Source organism: Gossypium arboreum, chromosome 12 (genome assembly GCF_025698485.1).
Source record: "Gossypium arboreum isolate Shixiya-1 chromosome 12, ASM2569848v2, whole genome shotgun sequence".
Taxonomy (NCBI): domain Eukaryota; kingdom Viridiplantae; phylum Streptophyta; class Magnoliopsida; order Malvales; family Malvaceae; genus Gossypium; species Gossypium arboreum.
This window is the reverse complement of record NC_069081.1, coordinates 58,296,978-58,315,244: the sequence shown is the minus strand read 5'-3', so window position 1 is coordinate 58,315,244 and position 18,267 is coordinate 58,296,978. Positions and strand designations below refer to the sequence as shown.

The 18,267-nt window shown below is 38.9% G+C and overlaps 1 non-coding gene across 1 annotated transcript; it reads left to right on the top strand.

Moving 5' to 3' along the window:
- Positions 1-17,278: 17,278 nt before the first annotated feature.
- Positions 17,279-17,384, top strand: LOC128285998 (small nucleolar RNA R71). Its single transcript, XR_008276545.1, has one exon. It is a non-coding gene; the product is annotated as a small nucleolar RNA R71 (small nucleolar RNA).
- The last annotated feature ends 883 nt before the right edge of the window (positions 17,385-18,267 follow it).

Below are 18,267 nucleotides of genomic sequence, written 5' to 3'. Positions count from 1 at the left end.
TAGTGTTGTCCAACCAAAATTCAGCTTGCTCGGCATCGTCGCTATCCGTAGCCTTGAATTCAGTGGCCCCATGTTTACGAATTACATCATTGGGGCTTACTTGATCTTATTTGGTCGATTCTGGGAGGTATTGTAGGTCTTGGGGTTACATTAGTCGGGAATGGAGGTTGTGGAGCAGTAGTGTTAGTTCGAATGTATTGGTTGAATCAATCATTCATCACACTATAAAAGGCTTGCCTAGCCTCATCATTCGGATTCTTGGCCATAGGTTGAGAGTCCATGGTTGTTGTCCCTTGCGCGGGCAGCGCCACACTCTCCACATCATCACTATTGCTCGGTTGGGATCGGGATCCATTGCTATAAACAAACACAAATTGATTGTCAAATCACCACACTATCAATTTATCACTATATGGCAAGTATAGCTAGACCCCAAACATATCACGGTAGTCTTAGAATCGACTAAACCGTAGCTCGATACCAATAAAATTGTAACACCCGAACCCGAGACCATCGCCGATTATCGAGACACGAGGGTTAACAAGCCAAATCCACATATTGCACCCACCAATTTGACATTTCAGACAGGTGGAAATCTGCGTCCTTATCGCCTTAAAATCATATCTCGAGTTTCAAAACTGGAAACTGATTCTGTAAATTTTCCTGAATTTAGACTCATATATCCATCCATGATTTATTTTTATAATTTTTTATCAGGCCAATTGGTACAGTTTATTAGTAAAAGTCACCCATGTTACAGGGATCGACTGCTCTGACCTTCGCGCGTTACAACTTGAATATCTCCCTGTACAGGGCTTTAATACTGGTGCTGTTTATTTCTAATGAAACTAGACTCAAAATGGAATCTGTACATATAAGGAATGACTTCTAATTCTTTCTGGATAATTTATAGTAAATTTTTAAAGTCGCGACAGGGGACCCAGAAACCATTCTGGCCCTGTCTCACAATATCTTTAATATCTCTTAACATGTAATTCCTATGACCGTTTCGTTTCTTCCATATGAAAGTAGACTCATCAAGGTTCATTTACATAACTTATTCACTATTTAATACCATTCCTACAAATTTTGGTGATTTTTCAAAACCACACCACTGCTGCTGCCAGACATCATTTTCAAGGTAACCATTACCTATTTCATGATTTCCACGATTCAATTGGCCCTTTTTGCATACATAGCACAAAGTGTGATCACGATTAACCATTCCAATGGCTAATCTTTTCAAACAATTCCATACCCCATAATGATCATCATACAAACGATTATAGAATCATACTAAAAACGTATATAAGCCATTTTCGCATGGCTATCCAAGCTTACACAAAACCGAAAGGTACATGACCTTCAACAATAGGGTAGTCCTATACATGCCATTTCAAAGTTCAACCAAAATTATACCAAAATGGAGGCTTTGATAGTGTAGATGACTTGACGTTAATGATCCCGAATCTGATCGCTAACGAGCAAAATCTATAAAATAGAGAGCCAAAACAGCGGGTAAGCATTTTTTATGCTTAGTAAGTCTCAAGCAATAAAATCAGCTTTAACTAGAGCATTACATGCACATAGCCAAATGAATCATTTCATTAATACACATTCACATAATCATACTTACTTCACACTTCATCATTATACACTTTCACAAGATATCAACCAATTCAATAGCTGAAAACTCGTTAGTCGATTGAGCGAATGTTACTCAAACATATCGACTTTTCCAATGCACATATAAACATACCTTATTCTTTGGGCTTTTCGAGCGTACTAATTAAATTTATTATAGCAACCAACGCTCACCTCCAGCCCAAGCTTCTTCGGAATACAACCGGATATAACCACATGCACGAATGCCTTCGGGTCTTAGCCCGGATAGAACGACTTGCACAAATGCCTTCGGGTATTAGCAAAGATTTAACAACTTGCACGAATGCCTTCGGGTCTTAGCCCTGATGTAGTCACTAGCACAATTGCCTTCGGGTCTTAACCCGGATATAATTACTAGCATAAATGTCTTCGGGACTTAGCTCGGATATCATTCAATTACTCATGTACACATATACATCAATAATCATTACACATCTATATTTCATTTTCATTACTAAGGCTCAAACACAAACATATCACTAGCATAATCGCCTTCGGGACTTAGCCCGGGTATCATTCAAATACTCATACATACATAAATCAATAATCATTACACATCCATATTTCATTTCACATAATTCGAGTAGGGTCATTTCTTGAGGACTTACCTCGGATGTCGTCGGACGGCTTCAACGGCTATTCGACCACTTTTTCCTTCCCTTTATCGGATTTAGCTCCCCTTTGCTCTTGAGCTTAACGAATACAAGTAGAAGTATTCAATATTTTTATCAATAATGTTTACTTGTCAATCACATTTGGCATGTCATATCATCTCGCTTTATTATAATTTATCATTCAACCTTTAAACCAAAACGCCATTATATGACCACATATACATACATCCATATATTTAAGCTCAAGAATTTTAATATAACATCAAGTGCTCAAATTACTCATGTGGCCGATTATGCATGGTCATAATACACAAAAATCAAAAATAAATTCCAAGACTTTCACATCATATATGTACTAAGCCGAATACGTTGGCCAAGTTCACATACATTCTTCAACAATTCCTTCTTTAAACAAACACATCTAAGCCTTCCTTTCATATTATCAACTCCAACCATATACATTATTCAAGTATAACATTTTCATATTCGGCAATAGTGTTACACATAATAGCCGATTCTTCTTACTTTGTATTTATGCATCTACTTGATCATTCGTTTAGTTCAAGCACCCATACACCAAGATTCATCAAGTTTAGCATGAAACATAACCTTAATCCTCAATAACCATTATGGCCGAAAGTTCTAGTCACCCCAAAATCACAATTTCTGTGACAGCCCCAAAACGACCCTAGTCGGAATGTGGTTTTGGGACCACAAAACTGAGGCATAAAAATAATTAATTGTTATATTTTATGCTTACTATGTGTGTACATGAATATGTGGAAGTTTCATTCTCTAATTTTACCAAATGTATGAGAAATTATTAAATAGGGATCAAGGTGAAACATGGTAAAAAAATGATAGGCTAATTTGTAATGGCTTATTTGTGCATGTTGACACAAAGGTGGACTTGCATGTCAAAATTGCCCAAATTATTCTATAGTGGCCGGCCAAGATGGGTGTGATGGGCAAAGGAAAACATGTTTCCAACATGTTGGGTTAGTGAGGCATGTTGGGAGCAATTAAATAATGTGTTAGCATTAAAGAAAAGGTTGACAAAAAAATGGATGGATGCCCCTTGTTGCCGTGAGTAGAGGAAAAGAAAGGAGAAAAATTTGTTCATCCATTCTCAATTCTTTGGCTGAAAATACTAATGGAAAAAGGGAGGATTTTTGCTCCATTTTGGTTTAGAAGAGATCTAGAAGGAGATTTGGCTATACTTGCATCAAGATTAAGGTATGTATGAGGTTGTGTCATGAGATTCATGCATGTTTTAGTTGCTAACTTGATGTTCATGTTAGCCATGGTTCAAATCCTTGTTATGCCATGGAAATGGTATTTGGCCAAGGTTGATATTGTGTTAAAGCCATTGTATGCTAAATATGAAGCTTGTTGATGATGCATGTAATGATGGATTGACTACTCTTGAATTTTCTCTTAGCATTCTTGAGTAAGACATGGAGTTCTATGTTTAACCATGACCGAAAATTGAAAGGGATGGTGTGTGATGTATTCGCCATGGTATGCTCATAAGTGCGATTTTTGCTTGTTGCATGATAGGTAAAATTTGTGTTTTGATATATGTTTATATGTGATGATGTTTGGTTTTGAAGTATAAAATTGGCTAACATGGACATGCATATTCGCCACAATAGGGGAATTGTTGTACATGCATTCGGTTAGAGGCAAGCATAATGATGCCTATTCTTGAATTAGGTAATCGGCTACCTTGATGTGAGCTAAGGCGAATGTGTGCGAAATTAAAGAAAATTGACTAAAGTGCTTAGTTATGTGATGTTGGGTCAATGATATGTGTATTCGCCAAGGCTAGCAAGTGAGACTTTAATAAGTTGAAATTGTTTGAATTAGCTCAAGAGCTTAGAGGGCCACAATTGGATAAAGGAAAGGAAAAAGTGATCGAATAGCCGTTGAAGCCGTTCGAAAACATCCGAGGTAAGTCTTCGAGTAATGACCCTACTTGAATTATGTGAAATGAAATATGGATGTGTAATGATTATTGATATATGTGTGTATGAGTATTTGAATGGTACCCGGGCTAAGTCCCGAAGGCAATTATGCTAGTGATATGTTTGTGTTTGAGCCTTAGTAACGAAAATGAAATATGGATGTGTAATGATTATTGATATATGTGTGTATGAGTATTTGAATGGTACCCGGGCTAAGTCCCGAAGGCAATTATGCTAGTGATATGTTTGTGTTCGAGCCTTAGTAACGAAAATGAAATATGGATGTGTAATGATTATTGATTTATGTGTGCATGAGCAATTGAATGATACCCGGGCTAAGTCCCGAAGACATTTATGCTAGTAATTATATCCGGGTTAAGACCCGAAGGCATTTGTGCAAGTTGTTATATCCGGGCTAATACCCGAAGGCATTTGTGCAAGTCGTTATATCCGGGCTAAGACCGAGGGCATTAAATGCGTGTGGTTATATCCGGTTGTATTCGAAGAAGCTTGGGTTGAAGGTGGCGTTGGTTGCTGTAATAAATCCAATTAATGCGCTCGAAAAGCCCAAAGGATAAGGTATGTTTACATGTGCAATGGAAAAGTCGTCGTTTGAAATAATATTCGTTCAATCGACTAACAAATTTTCAGCTCTTGAAATGGGTTGATATCTTGTGAATGTATATATTGATGAAGTGTGAAGTAGGTACGATTATGTGAATGTGTATTAATAAAGTGATTCATTTGGCTATGTGAATGTAATGCTTTAGTCAAAGCCGATTTCATTACTTGAGACTTACTAAGCATAAAAATGCTTACCCGTTGCTTTGGCTCTCTGTTTTATAGATTTTGCTCGTTAGCGATCGGATTCGGGATCATCAAGTGAAGTCAACCACACTATCAAAGCCCTTTTGGTACTCCTTTAGTTGAATTTTGGATATGGCATGTATAGGACTACCCTTGGTTGTTTTCAAGTATCTTTGTGATGTATATGTGTACGGCCATGCGAAAATGGCTCGTAAAGGTGGAGTATGGCATTAGACCATTCAATTTGTGGTTTGTATTTATATATGGTTTCATGATGTGATTATGGATTGGAATGGGAGTGTTAGTCACATGATCAGCCATTGGAATGGCTAAATATGATCATAAGTGGACCTATGTATGACAAGACTATAGTTGGTCCATAGAGACTACAATTTAGGTAAGGCCTACCTTAAAAACAGATGCTGCCAGCTGCAGTGACGTGAATGTGAAAAATCACTAAAAATAGTAGGAATGGTATTAAATAGTGAATAAATTATGTAAACGAACCTTGATGGATCTATTTTCATATGAAAGTAACGAAACGATCATATGATCAGTTTACTAAGAGATATTAAAGTTCTCGTGAGACAGGGCCAGAACGGTTTCTGGATCTCCTGTCTTGACTTTGAAAATTTACCACAAATTATCCAGAAGTAATTAGAAGTCATGCCTTATATGTACAGATTCCTTTTTGAGTCTAGTTTCATTAGAAACAAACAGCATCAGCATTGAAACCTTGTACAGGGAGATATTCCAGTTATAACGCGCGAAGGTCAGTGTAGTCGACCCCTGTGACATGGGTGACTTTAACTAATAAACTGTACCAATTGGCCCGACCAAAAATTCTAGAAATAAATCCAGGGATGTATATATGAGTCTAATTCAGGGAAAATTTACGGAATCAGTTTCCGATTTTTGTAACTCGAGATATGACTTTTAAAGCGGCAGTGGACGCAGCTTTTCCGACTTGCACGGAAATGTCAAATTGGTCGGTGCTATAAGTGGGTTTGGCTTGTTAACCCCTCCGTCAAACAATCGGCAGCGGGCTCGAGTTCGGGTGTTACAATTTTATTGGTATCGAGCACGGTTTAGTCGATTCTAGGACTACCGTGATACGTTTGGGTCTAGCTATACATGCCATATAGTGATAAATTGATCTTGTGGTGATTTACGATATTTTGAATTTGTGTTTAATTATTTGTAATGGATCCCAATCCCAACCGAGCAATAGGCGATGATGTGGAGAGTGTGGCGCCTGCTCCCGTACAAGGGACACCGCCGGCGGACTCTCAACCTATTGCTAGCAATCCGAATGATGAGGCTAAGCAAGCCTTTTATAGCGTGATGAATGATTGGTTCAACCAATACATTCGAACTAACACGACTGTTCCACAACCTCCATTCCCGACTAATGCAACCCCCGCACCTATAATACCTCCGGTAACCGACCAAGTAAGGCCAAGTAAGCCCGGTCGGATGAATTGAAATCATGGGGCTACTGAATTTAAAGTTACGGATGGCGACGATGCCGAGCAAGCTGAATTTTGGTTGGACAACACTATCCAGGTGCTCGATGAGCTCTCTTGTACACCCGATGAATGCTTAAAGTGTACTATCTCCTTGCTATGTGATTCCGCCTACTGGTGGAGTACTCTGACTTCTGTTGTGCCTAGAGAGCAAGTAACTTGGGAGTTCTTTCTAACCGAGTTCCAAAAAAGTATATCATCGAGATTTATGGATCAAAATGGAAGGAATTTCTTGAACTTAAACAAGGTTTCATGTCGGTTCTGACTACGAACAAAAATTTGTGAGGCTTAGCAGACGCTGTGCGAATGCATTTCTTGAAGTGTGATGTGTAAGCGCTTGAAGATGGGTGAATGATGATATAAAGTCTGTATGTTGGCATTTTGGAAATCCGAGAGTTTGTGGCTCTTGTCGAGCGGCGTGCAAAGCCGAGGAGCTCGATATGGAGAAAAGAAAAGTGAAGTGGGAGCAAGGGAGTTTTGTAAGAGGTCTTGGGAAGCCCTTCCCACATCATCAAAGAAATTTAGAGATGGCTTAGGCGGTCTAGAGACACTTGGGCTTTTCTAGACGAGACCGCGATCGACCCCCCTATGGGCACGCTGAGTCACCGATTGCCGGTGTTGGCAGCGATCGTCGAGACGAGCAGTGCCAATATTGTGGCAAATGGCATTCGGAAGTTGTAGATTCCGTGACCGCTCTGTTACAAGTGCGGATCGATCGATCATTTCATTAAAGATTGCCCGAGCTTATCCGAACAAAGCGTAAATCAAAGTGGGAACCGGCGCTACCACAATTCGAGGTAGGCCGTTTAGAAACACGGGCAATGCTAGTGGCGGTCGAGAGGATCTAGAGATGCCACCATCGGATCCGAGGCTCGTGCTCCTACTAGGACTTATGCCATACGGCATGCGTGAGGATCTTGCCTCACGGATGTTATTACCAGGTACTTTCACTCTCTTTGATACTAATGTGATTGCTTTGATTGACCACGGTTCTACTCACTCTTATATATGCGAAACCTTAACATCCAAAGAAGACTTTGCCTATTGAGTCTCTTGAGTTCGTAATTCGGTGTCAAACCCTTGGGTCATTACGTGCTTGTCAACAAAGTATGTAAGAAAAGTCCCCTAGTATTCGAGGTTCTTGTTTTCGGCGGACTTGATGCTTTTGCCGTTCGGCGAATTGACGTTATTCTTGGTTTGGATTGGTTGACCATGCACGATGCGGTTGTAAATTGCAAAAAGCAAGACTATTGATCGAGGTGCGCGAATAACGAGATAATTCGGGTTGAGTCTACGGACTTAAAGGGTTCCCAATGTAATATCGCGATGTTGGCCCGAAATATGTAAGAAAGGGTGCGAAGCATACCTTGCGTATGTGCTCGATGACAAGGAGTCGAAAAAGAAACCCGAATCTGTGCCAGTGGTTTGTGAATACCCGGATGTTTTCCCTGAAGAATTGCCGGGTTTACCACCTGTACGGGAAATAGAGTTGGCATCGAATTGGTACCTGGTACCACTCCAACTTCGATAGCTTCGCATCGTATGGCACCAACGGAATTAAAGGAGTTGAAAGCTCAGTTGCAAGAATTGGTGGATAGAGGTTTTGCTCGTCCGAGTTTTTCACCTTGGGGTGCATCAGTGTTGTTTGTGAAAAAGAAGGACGGAACCATGAGGCTGTGCATCAACTATCGTCAGCTTAATAATAGTGATAATAAAGAACAAATATCCGTTACCGCGTATCGATGAATTGTTCGATCAACTGAAAGAAGCCTCCGAGAAATATTCTCGAGGTTCGGGCTTTTTGGGACTTGCTAGGTTATTACCGAGCGATATGTAAAAGGTTCTCGACGATAGCCACACCAATGACGGCTACTCCAAAAGGATGCTAAGTTCGAATGGATGGAGAAATGTCAGAAAAGTTTCGATCAACTGAAAACTTATTTGACTGAAGCTCCAATTCTAGTGCAACACGAATCAGGCAAAGAGTTTGTCATTTATAGTGACGCATCCCTACTTGGGTTGGGTTGCGTATTGATGCAAGAGGGGCGAGTTGTGGCTTACGCGTCGAGACAATTAAAGCCACATGAGAAAAATTATCCGACCCATGATCTCGAATTGGCTGCCATCATAATCGCCTTAAAGATATGGCGACATTACTTATTTGGTGAGAAGTGCCATGTGTATTCGGATCACAAAAGTCTCAAATATTTGATGACTCAAAGAGACTTAAATCTGCGACAAAGGCGTTGGCTCGAGTTGTTAAAAGATTAGGAGCTTGTCATTGATTATCATCCGGGAAAGGCTAATGTGGTTGCGGACGCCTTAAGCCGAAGATCACTGTTTGCTTTACGGGCTATGAATGTACACTTGTCTATTCTACCCGACAATGTGTTAATAGCCGAAATAAAGGCCAAACCATTATTGACTCATCAAATTCGTGAAGCTCGAAATATGACGATGAGTTGGTTGCAAAGCGGGTGAGTGTGTTCGAACAAGGAATCGGAGTTCCAAATCGATGATGACGATTGTTTGAGGTTCGAAGTCTTCGTGTGTTCCAAAGAATTGAACTTATTTCGATAATTCTGAGCGAATCCCATTGTAGCTGAATGGCAATCCACCCGGGAGTACGAAGATGTACAACGACTTGAAACATCGGTTTTGGTGGCATGGTATGAAGCGAGACATCTCCGACTTTGTTTGAGATGTTTAATATGTCAACAAGTGAAAGCGGAACATCAAGTGCCTTGAGGATTACTTCACCGATCACGATACCCGAGTGGAAATGGGATCGAGTCACAATGGACTTTGTATCCGGATTGCCGTTGTCGTGAGTAAGAAGGATACGATTTGGGTCGTGGTAGATAGATTGACTAAGTCGGCTCACTTTGTCCCCGTCGTCACGGATTTTTCAATGGACAAACAAGCCAAATTGTACGTTTCTCAGATTGTGAGATTACTCGGGGTACCTATTTCCATCGTGTCGAATAGAGATCCGAGATTTACCTCGCGATTTTGGAAGAAGTTGCAAGAAGCTTTGGGTACCAAGTTGCATTTCAGACCGCCTTTCACCCCAAACCGATGGTCAATCCGGCGGATAATTCAAATACTTGAGGATATGTTGAGATGTTGCATCCTCGAGTTCGATGGTTCATGGGAGCGGTATTTGCCTTTGATTGAATTCGCTTACGACAATAGTTTTCAATCAAGTATTAAGATGGCACCTTACGAGGCCTTGTACGGGCGTAAATGCCGTACACCATTGTTTTGGACTAAGCTCGGTGAAAGCAAAATTTTGGGGTGGATTTGATTAAAGATCTGAATGAAAGTGAAAGTCTGAAGATAGCCTCTGATCATCAGAAGTCGTACGCGGATCTGAAACGAAAAGACATCGAGTATCAGGTGGGAGATAAAGTGTTTCTTAAGGTTTTGCCTTGGAAAAAGATACTCAGATTTGGCCGTAAAGGCAAATTGAGTCCGAGGTTCATTAGGCGTCTGAAATCTCGAACGAGTTGGCCCGATTCGCGTATCGATTGATTTTGCCCCGAACTCGAAAAGATTCACGACGTCTTTCATGTTTCGATGCTTGACGATATAGATCTGATCCGTTACACGTGATTAGTCTATCAGAGGTTGAAATTCAAGCCAATATGAGTTATGAGGAAGAACCGATTCGTATCCTAGCACGTGAAGTGAAAGAGTTGCGAAACAAGCGGGTTCCGCTAGTGAAAGTGTTATGGCTCAAACACGGGATAGAAAAAGCTACTTGGGAAACCGAGAACTCTATGAAAGAGCGATACCCAACCCTATTTACGGTAAGATTTTCGGGACGAAAATTTCTTAAGTAGGGGAGAGTTGTGACAGCCCCAAAACGACCCTAGTCGGAATGTGGTTTCGGGACCACAAAACCGAGCATAAAAATAATTAATTGTTATATTTTATGCTTACTATGTGTGTACATGAATATGTGGAAGTTTCATTCTCTAATTTTACCAAATGTATGAGAAATTATTAAATAGGGATCAAGGTGAAACATGGTAAAAAATGATAGGCTAATTTGTAATGGCTTATTTGTGCATGTTGACACAAAGGTGGACTTGCATGTCAAAATTGCCCAAATTATTCTATAGTGGCGGCCAAGATGGGTGTGATGGGCAAAGGAAAACATGTTTCCAACATGTTGGGTTAGTGAGGCATGTTGGGAGCAATTAAATAATGTGTTAGCATTAAAGAAAAGGTTGACAAAAAAATGGATGGATGCCCCTTGTTGCCGTGAGTAGAGGAAAAGAAAGGAGAAAAATTTGTTCATCCATTCTCAATTCTTTGGCTGAAAATACTAAGGGAAAAAGGAGGATTTTGCTCCATTTTTGGTTTAGAAGAGATCTAGAAGGAGATTTGGCTATACTTGCATCAAGATTAAGGTATGTATGAGGTTGTGTCATGAGATTCATGCATGTTTTAGTTGCTAACTTGATGTTCATGTTAGCCATGGTTCAAATCCTTGTTATGCCATGGAAATGGTATTTGGCCAAGGTTGATATTGTGTTAAAGCCATTGTATGCTAAATATGAAGCTTGTTGATGATGCATGTAATGATGGATTGACTACTCTTGAATTTTCTCTTAGCATTCTTGAGTAAGCAATGGAGTTCTATGTTTAACCATGACCGAAAATTGAAAGGGGATGGTGTGTGATGTATTCGCCATGGTATGCTCATAAGTGCGATTTTTGCTTGTTGCATGATAGGTAAAATTTGTGTTTTGATATATGTTTATATGTGATGATGTTTGGTTTTGAAGTATAAAATTGGCTAACATGGACATGCATATTCGCCACAATAGGGGAATTGTTGTACATGCATTGGGTTAGAGGTAAGCATAATGATGCCTATTCTTGAATTAGGTAATCGGCTACCTTGATGTGAGCTAAGGCGAATGTGTGCGAAATTAAAGAAAATTGACTAAAGTGCTTAGTTATGTGATGTTGGGTCAATGATATGTGTATTCGCCAAGGCTAGCAAGTAAGACTTTAATAAGTTGAAATTGTTTGAATTAGCTCAAGAGCTTAGAGGGCCACAATTGGATAAAGGAAAGGAAAAAGTGATCGAATAGCCGTTGAAGCCGTTCGACAACATCCGAGGTAAGTCTTGAGTAATGACCCTACTTGAATTATGTGAAATGAAATATAGATGTGTAATGATTATTGATATATGTGTGTATGAGTATTTGAATGGTACCGGGCTAAGTCCGAAGGCAATTATGCTAGTGATATGTTTGTGTTTGAGCCTTAATAACTGAAAATGAAATATGGATGTGTAATGATTATTGATATATGTGTGTATGAGTATTTGAATGGTACGGGCTAAGTCCAGAAGGCAATTATGCTAGTGATATGTTTGTGTTCGAGCCTTAGTAACGAAAATGAAATATGGATGTGTAATGATTATTGATTTATGTGTGCATGAGCAATTGAATGATACCGGGCTAAGTCCAGAAGACATTTATGCTAGTAATTATATCCGGGTTAAGACGAAGGCATTTGTGCAAGTTGTTATATCCGGGCTAATACGAAGGCATTTGTGCAAGTCGTTATATCCGGGCTAAGACCCGAGGGCATTAAATGCGTGTGGTTATATCCGGTTGTATTCGAAGAAGCTTGGGTTGAAGGTGGCGTTGGTTGCTGTAATAAATCCAATTAGTACGCTCGAAAAGCCCAAAGGATAAGGTATGTTTACATGTGCAATGGAAAAGTCGATCGTTTGAAATAATATTCGTTCAATCGACTAACGAATTTTCAGCTCTTGAAATGGGTTGATATCTTGTGAATGTATATATTGATGAAGTGTGAAGTAGGTGCGATTATGTGAATGTGTATTAATAAAGTGATTCATTTGGCTATGTGAATGTAATGCTTTAGTCAAAGCCGATTTCATTACTTGAGACTTACTAAGCATAAAATGCTTACCCGTTGCTTTGGCTCTCTGTTTTATAGATTTTGCTCGTTAGCGATCGGATTCGGGATCATCGAAGTCGAAGTCAACCACACTATCAAAGCCCTTTTGGTACTCCTTTAGTTGAATTTTGGATATGGCATGTATAGGACTACCCTTGGTTGTTTTCAAGTATCTTTGTGATGTATATGTGTACGGCCATGCGAAAATGGCTCGTAAAGGTGGAGTATGGCATTAGACCATTCGAATTTGTGGTTTGTATTTATAAATGGTTTCATGATGTGATTATGGATTGGAATGGGAGTGTTAGTCACATGATCAGCCATTGGAATGGCTAAATATGATCATAAGTGGACCTATGTATGACAAGACTATAGTTGGTCCATAGAGACTACAATTTAGGTAAGGCCTACCTTAAAAACAGATGCTGCCAGCTGCAGTGACGTGAATGTGAAAAATCACTAAAAATAGTAGGAATGGTATTAAATAGTGAATAAATTATGTAAACGAACCTTGATGGATCTATTTTCATATGAAAGTAACGAAACGATCATATGATCAGTTTACTAAGAGATATTAAAGTTCTCGTGAGACAGGGCCAAAACAGTTTCTGGATCTCCTGTCTTGATTTTGAAAATTTACCACAAATTATCCAGAAGTAATTAGAAGTCATGCCTTATATGTACAGATTCCTTTTTGAGTCTAGTTTCATTAGAAACAAACGGCATCAGCATTGAAACCTTGTACAGGGAGATATTCTAGTTGTAACGCGCGAAGGTCAGTGTAGTCGACCCCTGTGACATGGGTGATTTTTACTATTAAACTGTACCAATTGGCCCGACCAAAAATTCTAGAAATAAATCCAGGGATGTATATATGAGTCTAATTCAGGGAAAATTTACGGAATCAATTTCTGATTTTTGTAACTCGAGATATGCCTTTTAAAGGCGGAAGGTGTAGATTTTCGACTTGCCCGAAATGTCAAATTGGTCGGTGCTATAAGTGGGTTTGGCTTGTTAACCCCTCGTGTCCGACACCGGCAACGGGCTCGGGTTCGGGGTGTTACAATTTCTAACATGGGTCACCTAAAAAAAAATACTTGGTAACTAGCTCAATTTCATCTAAAATTTCAAGGATTCATATGAATTTCTCACCTTATTTATGGCTTAGAAACCAAATGGTTGCTCTCTTTTTCTCCCTTAGAATCGACCAAGAAGAATCAAGAACAAAGACTTGTTTCTTTCACCCATTTCTAATTATTCCTTAAATCATAAAGGCAACAACCATTTCCCTAAACATCTTCCATGGCGAACACTTGTATTACTATCACCTTCAAAATTTTTGACATGGGCAAGTAAAGGACTTAGTAACTAGCTTCATATATGCAAAGATTTCAAAGACTAACATGGATTCCATACCTTAGTTCAAGCTCAAGTGACCGAATGCTAACTCTTCCCTTTTCTTCTTGAAGGATCGGCTAAGCTAGGAGGAAGATGAACCAAACTTTTTTTTTCTTTGCTCAATACGGCAATGGGGAGGGGCAACCACACATACCCATTTTTTTCTTCCTACTAACACCAATATAATAACCATTCTAACATCAACCATTAGCAAAACATGTTGGAAACATGTTCCCTTTGCCCATAATTTGTCATGGCGGCCACTAACCTTAGGAAATGGGATAATTGACATGCAACTCCATTTATTTCACTTCATGCATTATTAGGCCACTTAAAAATTCACCTATCACATTTTCAAGTCCTAACACATGGGACCTTTCTTATAAATTAGCACCTATTTAATAAAAATCAAGACACGAAATATTTACGCATACAAATTCCACATACAATAAGCACAGAATATAACACCTAATTATTCTTGTGACTCGGTTTTGTGGTCCCGAAACCACTCTCCGACTAGGGTCACATTAGGGGTGTCACAGGTTTCATAAAATCTAATCATACAATCAAATCTCATGCTAAAACCTTACCAAATTCTATAATAAGCACATATCAAAACTTGCCAAATTGACCAATTCTTTTGGCCATTCATGAACATATCATATTGTAACACATAACTTATAACTGTAATTCATCCTATCCACACCAAAAACCAAGCCATATCACATGGCTAAATATATATACATATCACAAAACATAATCTAAGTACCTCTAGCCTATACATGCCATACTTCAATATATACATTTTCAAAAGGTACCAAAATATAGTTCGATAGTGTGGTGACGATCCTCAACAATCCCCGAGTTTCCAATAGCTACAATATCTATAATCAAAACTTTTCAAAAGTAAACACAATAGCAATTAACTCTTGCTCAGTTACCGTATAATTCAGTTGAGCTCCTATCAGAGTTTGACTTGCGTAGTAGATGGGATGAAAAACTTTGTTCTGTCACTGGCCCATGACAGCTCCTATCGCGAAGTCCCTTGCGTCACACATTAGTTCAAATGGAAAATCCCAGTCTGGTGTGACGATTATGGGTGCCGAAACTAGTCGACCCATCAAATCTTTAAAAGCTCTTAAACACTTCTCATCAAATTTAAACGCCGCGCCCTTCTCCAATAATTTGCATAAAGGTTTAGTAACTTTGGAGAAGTCCTTGATGAATCTTCGATATAAACTAGTGTGGCCCAAAAAACTCCTAACACCCTTTATAGATGTTGCAGGTGAGAGTTTCTCAATAACATGTACCTTTACTTTATCTACCTCAATTCCATGTCTCGTTATCTGATGCCCTAGAACAATACCTTCTCGTACCATGAAATACCACTTTTCCCAATTGAGTACGAGGTTTGTTCTTCGCATCGCCTTAGTACTTTGGCTAGATTGGCTAGGAAATCATCATATGCATCTCCAAATACTGAAAAATCATCCATTAAGACTTTCATGTATTTTTCAACCATTTCAGTAAAAATAGACATCATACATCTTTGAAATGTAGCAGGTACATTACATAAACCAAATGGCATGCCCTAAATGCAAATGTACCATACGAGTAGGTGAATGTTGTCTTGTGTTGATCTTTTAGTACTACTGTAACCTGATTATACCCCGAGTATCCATCGAGAAAACAGTAATAGTCTTGCCCGGCGAGTCTATCCAGCATCTAGTCCAAAAATGGCAAAGGAAAGTGATCTTTCCTAGTCGCCTTGTTCAGCTTCTAGTAATCGATGTAAATTCTCCATTGCATAACCTTCTAGTCGGTATCAACTCGTTATTCTCGTTTTCAATGACTGTGATACCTCCTTTCTTTGGCATGCACTGAATCGAACTTACCCATGAATTATCTAAGATAAGGTAGATTATACCCGTATCTAACCACTTGAAGATTTCTTCTTAACTACGTCCTTCATGATAGGGTTCAGTCTTCATTGTCCATCAATCATCCCTTTTTCTCTATCTTCCAGGATAATCTTGTGCATGCATACAGATGGACTAATTCTGTGAATATCGGCTATGGTCCATCCGATAGCCTTCTTGAATTATTTCAATACCAGGATGAGTTTTTCTTCTTGTTCAGTAGTTAATTTTGCTGAAGCAATCACAGGTAGAGTAGAAGAGTTAGCTAAATAAACATATTTTAAATGTGAAGGAAGTACCTTGAGTTCTAAATTGGGTGGCTCCTCAATTGACGCTTTTGGTTAGGCATAATCCCTATTCTCTAACTCTAAAGATTCAAAGCGGGATTGTGGATTAAATCCCCTTTGATTAGCTTCTAACAAAGCTAAGTATTCATCCTCCTCTTCATCATTTGAAGGATCTAATGTCAAAATTCATTCCAATGGGTCCTCAACATAGTTGAGTTCCTTCTCCACGATTAAATCCTCTAAATCAGACACTGTAGAATAATCATCAATTATGTCAGGAAATCGCATAGACTTAAAAACGTTAAATGTTACCTGATCATCCTAAACACGTATAGTAATCTCGCCCTTTTGCACATCAATAAGGGTCCTTTCGGTTGCTAAAAACGGTCTTCCTAAGATGATTGGCACCTCTTTGTCTGTTTCAAAGCCTAGAATCACAAAGTCAGCAGGAAAGATAAATTTGTCTACACGTACCAATACGTCCTCAATTTTTTCTTCTGAAAGTGCTAAGGATCGATCTTCTAATTGAAGTGTAATCGTAGTAGGTCTAACTTCACCTATCCTTAACTTCTTAAATATTAATATAGGCATCAAGTTGATACTCACACCCAAGTCACATAGTGCCTTACCACAATATGTTGCTCCAATATTGCAAGGTATGGTAAAACATCTAGGATCCTTCAATTTTGGGGGGTAGTTTGTCTTGAAGATATGCAATGCATTCCTTCGTTAGGGCTACCGTCTCAAATTCTCTAAGCCTTCATTTTTTAAACAGGATATCCTTCATGAATTTGACGTATTTCAGCATTTGCTCAAGTGCTTCAACCAACAGGATGTTGATATGAAGTTGCTTGAGTACGTCTAGGAACTTCTTGAATTGAATTTCCTGCTTCTATTTCTGAAGTATTTAAGGGTAGAGTGGTAGAGGTTTCTTTACTGGAACTAGTTGATTCGTCTTCTGTGGTGATTCTACATCTAACGAAGTTGTTAGTTGATCAGAATTAGCTGGTTTTGAAGTTACCTTGTTAGATTTTGCAGATTCTGGTTATGGTGAAACTGAAATTTCAATACTCAGTTGAACATCCTCTGAGTCTTGAGCATCAGCTGGCTCCATTATAAAATGTCTCAAGTTGGATGCAATGTGGGATTCCGTGATGAGGGCACTTTTGTAATAATTCTTTGTACCTTTCCCATGCTTCATACAAGGACTCATCATCCATTTGTTGGAAGGCAGTGATCTCATTTCTCGACTTAGCATTCTTGCTAGGTGGGAAATACTTCATAAGGAATCTTTCTACTAACTCTAGCCATGTGAAAATTGAATTTGGTGTCAATGAGTTCAACCAGGCTCGAGCTCTGTCCCTTAGTGAATATGGGAACAGCTTCAATTGTAATGCATCTTCGGGAACTCCGGGTAACTTGAAAGAATCGCTCACCTCCATAAACAATCTTAGATGTAGGTGAGGATCTTCGGTAGGCATTCCACTGAATTGGCCCACTGTCTGAAGCATCTGGAACATAACTGGCTTCAGCTCAATCTGTTGTGCCTCAATTTCGGGTCTCTTAATACCCATATTAAGATCATGAAATACTGGCACGGTATACTATCTTAAAGCTCTATCCCTATCATTAGTAATAATGATAGGATTTTGAGCAGGGTTTGCTCCGTTTCCCTGATTCAGATTTTCAAATTCATCTCCTCGGTCCTTCTTTGACTTGCTTGTCTTCTTCGCTGTCAAAAAGTTCATTCAATCTCAAGGTCTACAGGGAGTAAATCAATAATTTGGTCAATACTCATAAACACCTGAGATAATCATAGAAAAATTAATTAAGTTAAAATTTGAACAGAAAAATAAATCAAAATGCAAAACTAACAAATTCACAAATAATGACTTTTTAAAACAGTCTCCGGCAACGGTGCCAAAAACTTGGAACGACAGAATTGTGCAAGCGTGCAAAATTGTAACAAGTAATAAAGTGACAAGTAAATGTTGAGTTATCGTACCCACAGGGACTATGAAAAGAATTATTTATGAATGCTATTTAAAACTCTTTGGTGAAGAAAAATATTCTATTTGAAGAGGGTGATTAAAAACTAAGATTTTAAACTAAGTAAACTAAATAAATAAATCTCA